The sequence below is a fragment of the Atta colombica genome, unplaced genomic scaffold (assembly GCF_001594045.1).
Source record: "Atta colombica isolate Treedump-2 unplaced genomic scaffold, Acol1.0 scaffold96, whole genome shotgun sequence".
Taxonomy (NCBI): Eukaryota; Metazoa; Arthropoda; class Insecta; order Hymenoptera; family Formicidae; genus Atta; species Atta colombica.
The window spans coordinates 998,969-1,004,297 of record NW_017259590.1 but is presented as its reverse complement, the minus strand read 5'-3'; the positions used below and the strand labels follow the sequence as shown (position 1 = coordinate 1,004,297).

The 5,329-nt window shown below is 30.1% G+C and overlaps 1 protein-coding gene across 1 annotated transcript in view; it reads left to right on the top strand.

Moving 5' to 3' along the window:
- The first annotated feature begins 3,873 nt into the window (after positions 1-3,873).
- LOC108693669 (mitochondrial glutamate carrier 1-like) overlaps positions 3,874-5,329 on the top strand; it is an 11,714-nt gene continuing 10,258 nt past the window's right edge. Inside the window, exon 1 of the mRNA XM_018202723.1 lies at positions 3,874-4,129. The gene's annotated coding sequence lies outside the window, so the exon portion shown is untranslated. The remainder of the gene's footprint in view (positions 4,130-5,329) is intronic.

Genomic DNA, 5,329 nt, shown 5'->3' with positions numbered 1-5,329 from the left:
CTACACGTAGTATTATTTGTTACGTTATTATCATATTATCGACATTCATACGCAAATCGCGTTTATAATATCTTATATTCTTTATTTATAAAGCGCAGACTAATTAATTGTTCTTATTTATCCGGACACTGGCAAGATTAGGCGCTACAGTGAATTGATATCTATGTTTTATATTACGTTTTATAAATTCATATCGACAGACTAACTCGTACTACATTTATATCCATAATTATCCATAATTTCATTTTTGTATGATAATATTTCGATTTTGCGCATTTTGCATCTTGCATGCACACACACACACACACACACACACACACATATATATATATATATATATACATATATATGTAATAATTCTATTTCCGCTATACGTGCATTGTCAAAAGCGTTTCATAAAAGCATTTATCATTTATCATTAATTAGAGATTTTACTATCTTTAAACACGCGAAGTTTTACTCTTATTATACTTTAACCGTATCATTCTTAAATTATTTTTGAAGACAATTATAAATTCAACATTTTGTATTAGAATTTTCGTATTAAAATCTTACAAAGAATTTATCATTAATATATCAATCATCAATTTAGAGATCTCTTTTTATATACTACCTGTATTCACTCAGATAGCAGAATGTGTAACACGATGTCAACAGAACTTGGTAACAGATTTGATCAGAAGATGTTGGCAGATCATAACTGATATCGCATTCTGTTCCTGTTCTGCCAACATAACTTGTTAACATGCTATTCAAGCAGAGTGGCAGCAGAAATCAAATAGAATGAAATCTGACAGAAACTGATAGCAGATTGCGAGCAGATTCTGCTAATTTGACAGCAGATTGGTTGTAGAAACCGAGCAAGATCTGTGACTTAATGTCCGCACGGAATATTTTTAATATGATTCTTTTAATTATCTGCTTCAATGACTTGCCTGCTTTAATAAAAATCAGAATTCGGAATCCGTGCGTGACAAATCCGTTCAACTGCTGCTGGGTGAATTCGACGTGGAAGAAACACTTTTCTTTAGTGGCTCGATGCTTCGCGCACACTCAATGATAATTCGTTCTTGTTCATTTCTTACTGTTCCGAGAAATAAATTTCCATAGTGATTGATTGTTTCCATAAATTTTAAAAGAACAAGTTATTCTGCGGTAGAATCAGATTTCTAGTAAATTTCTGTAGTTATGCCACACACATTATGAATGGACCAGCGACTCACAGACCCTCCAAACAATTAATTTCTTTAATTTTGACTAATTACTGCTACAGGAATTGATTCTGGAATTTGCCATATGCCATTCACGTATTTTCGAAATTGTCACGTTTTTTAAGTACTCCATAAATTTCTCGTTTTTACAAGAATTATCTATGTATAATAGACGAATTTTTTTATTTCATAAATAACAGACGGATTTGTCTCGAATCGAATTCAAGAAACGTACAATGATAAAATTATCGAAACATAGAATAAAATTGTAGCGTAAAATACAACAAAATATGTGTGTGTGTGTGTGTGTGTGTGTGTGTGTGTGTGTGTGTGTGTGGGGTGTGTGTGTGTGTGTGTGTGTGCGTGCGTGCGTGCGTGCGTGCGTGTGTGTGTGTGTGTGTGTGTGTGTGTGTGCGCACACTAGGGATTGGAAGTAATTAACTATAATCCCAGCAAACATAAAGATATAACTGTTATATTGCTTTAATAAAACAAAAAATAACATATATATATTACATGTAACGTATACATTATAGTTGTAATTTCCCCACTCGTTGGAAATTATGTAACAATTCCAAAAATTAAAAGTTACAAAATTTTATTAATTAATCCAGTCTTATTACTGAAATAAGGATTATCGATTAGTATAAAATTTCAGAATACACATGGCAAATTTAAAAAAAGAACATTTTTTTCCTGAATTAAGCAATTAATTTCATACTCATCCTGAGCTGTATTACATCTAGAGCTGCTTGATCTACCTCTGCGATCGTACAGAAACTGCTCAAATGCTTCAATAATCCACAAACTCTGTAATCTTAACACAAGTGTGACATATCAATTTTAATTAATTGTTAATTAATCAAAATTTTATTAAAAAGATTTTATCAAAAGATAGAACGCATGTAGTTAAAATATATTTTTTTCATAAATGAAAAATTACAGTTAGATCAATTTTACTGATTTTCAGAACTATACAGGATAGTATTTGAAATAATTATATAAGAAATTATACATATTATCACATTATATTTCATATATTTTTCTGCTTAGTTGCCTGTCAGCATATCTGAGAGATTTACAATGTCAAACGTAGCTATTATAATATTAATCTAAGGTTATCACATATATCAGTTTCGATAATAGTTCTTGGAAAAATTAGTTTTAAATAAAGTTAAAATTTTGAAGGTAATTAAGAATTAAAATTTTTTATTTATATTCTTTTTTAATGTGATCTTTATTATAAAAAAAGGCATAACTTAAAATTTAAACAATTTCACGATTTTATATTATCTTGAAAAAAAATTGTCAACATTTATTCTTCACAATTATTAGGTTTTTTCTTTTTATTTAATTTCTTTAATTTTTTTTTAATTTTTCTTAAATTAATTTTAAGATAACTTTAAGTAAGAATAAATGTTTAAATTTGGTATGTATAAATTTGGTAAAAATAAAGTTAATAAGCATAATATAAATTAATATTTTAATTTCAGATAATCTTTATTAACATAGATGGTAACATACATGTATGTTAAGAATATACAATTTTTATTAACATTAAAATGTTCATTAAAATTTATATGAATATTAAAACAAATTACCACAGAGAGGAACATAATATGTTAAGGAACGATAGACACGTAATTAAATGTAATTTAAAAGATAAGAACACTATAAAATAAGATAAGAAGTTAATATCATATAAATAAGAATTTAAAAAGAAGTTAACATCAAGGCAAACATATATCCAGATAACAATGGGTCTGTGTTATTGCTTATTGTTCGCAAATCAACAACACAAAATGGCATGTATTGCTACCAGAATTAAATTAATATTTATTAGAAAATTAATGTCTTTACAATGTAACAACTTTAATAATTTATCAGCAACTTATGTCTGAAATTATCATTTGTCAAATATTCTGATAGCAATTAAGTTGGTAACATTTTATTTATTAGAGAAATAACACAGCAAATTTGCAGTAAGTATTAAGCATTATATTATACTTCTTTATACTAATAAAAATTTATACTAATAAAAAAGACCTTATGCTTTTATCTCGGAGTCCAATTTTAAGGGATTTATTTTTAAGATATCCTTCCATCATTTTTTTTAGAACATAAATAAGAAATTTACTGTTCATTTTCTTACTAACTTTTATCCTATCTTACATGGTTTTTTATTTACAAGAAGTATTATAAATGTGCCTGAAAGTTACATCGACAGTCGATAACATCTTTCTTTACTCTGCAATTATCTATTGAGTCAATTTGACATTCTCTAAGATTTATAAAGCTGCCGCTGACTGTCTTCAATGATACTTCATCGATGGTCATCGGGTCATCGGTGATGTAAATGCCTGTCGCATCGTTTGTACTTTTTACACTCTTTGTCAGTATATTTCTATTTTCTTTTTCTTCCACGCCTAAGTATATATTAATTTTATTTTAAGCGCAAAAATCTTTGGGGACTTCAAGCAATGCAAATAGACCTAATCTAGGGAAGATGACGCGGAATATCTGGAGACTGAAAGAGGGATTTCCGCGAGAAGGATTACTCGCTCGTTTCACGACACCCACGGGCGGTGTGCCCTGCGGGATCTGTCATTCGTGTGCGCGCGCATAACCGCTTCGCGAAATGTTTAGAGAAAGATTGCCTTGATGTTCGGAGCATCTCGAAAGTATCATTAACTGTCGAAAGTATCATTAACGGATCGCGCTGATGTTGCTGATGCTGTTCGTAGGATCAAAATCGATCGACGTGAAAGAAACGATTCTTCCAGTGGTTCACGGTTAATTGAGCCGTTTCGGCTCGTATCTCTCGGCTCGTCGAGAATCAGGAACGAGCAGTTAACAGTGTCAATAGGAACTTTAGTCGTAGAACGGACCACTGCGTGCACGTCAAATTCGTCTGACCGGTAAGGACTCGCCAATTTTGTTCATCGCCGAGTCACGACTCGCGACTTGTGCGACTTCGCTCGCTGATTTCGCGATTAGGAGGCGTTAATTCTTTTCTTCCGCGAGAAAAGGCGCCAAGCTTGGAGAGGTAGGGAACGGCATTTTATTTCAATCCTCCAGAAGGATCGAACGCGTAGTATTTATTTGTAGTATTTCTTTTTCAGAGCGCTTTGAAAAATAATAATAACAAATTACATAGTGCTAGCAATCAGACGTGTTAACACCGGGACACGTACATCATTTTCAATCTTTTTCGGTGATATTTTGTTCGTTTCTCGCGTTCACTACTTCGCACAATGACGAATGTCGACGGCACAGTAACTCGATCAGCTGATCATTGCGACTTGGCTTTTAACATAACCTGTAAAGACTGCGCGCACGCGGTGACCTGGTCGATCGCATTGATCTTCAGTCACTCGTGAATTTTTTTAGAGTAAAAAATCGGTTATTGGCATCATTACTTGTCTTTTTTTATGACTATAATGTATTCTGAAATTTTATAAATTTCTTATATAGTGACTATATTTTATATAGTGATAGATATATTTATGTATTACACATATATTAAAAACATGTAAATATATTATTATGTATTCTGAATACATGCTGAGACCACACTTATAAAATATAATAAAAATTATGCTATAAGTCATTTATAGTATCTGCATAATAATATATAGATATCTATTTATTTTTTATGTATACTTAAAATTTAATGGACACTTATAAAAATCTATTCACATGAAAATCTTGTAAAAATTTGAAAACTAATACTCTAGAGTAATCTGCTCCGAAATTTATAAAAAGTGAAGAACATTTTTAACATGAATAAAAATTCCTCAGTATTTCATTTCAAAAATCCAATTCTTCAAACCCATTAATTTGCAAATGTAATTTGACAAGTAATACTTGTGATATATCCGCGACGGAAGTATAAATCGATTCGAAATATAAATATATGTAATATTCGTAATATATTTAATATTCGCGAATGCGTCATTTCTGAAAATGTGAACCCATTTCAATCCATTTCAATCCATTATCGATTACTGAGTATAATTAAAATTATATAATTAGTAATTTAATGATTACAATTTTATACTTAACAATGTAATTATTGTATTATTATAAAAAAATATAATCATAACTATTTCAAAAGA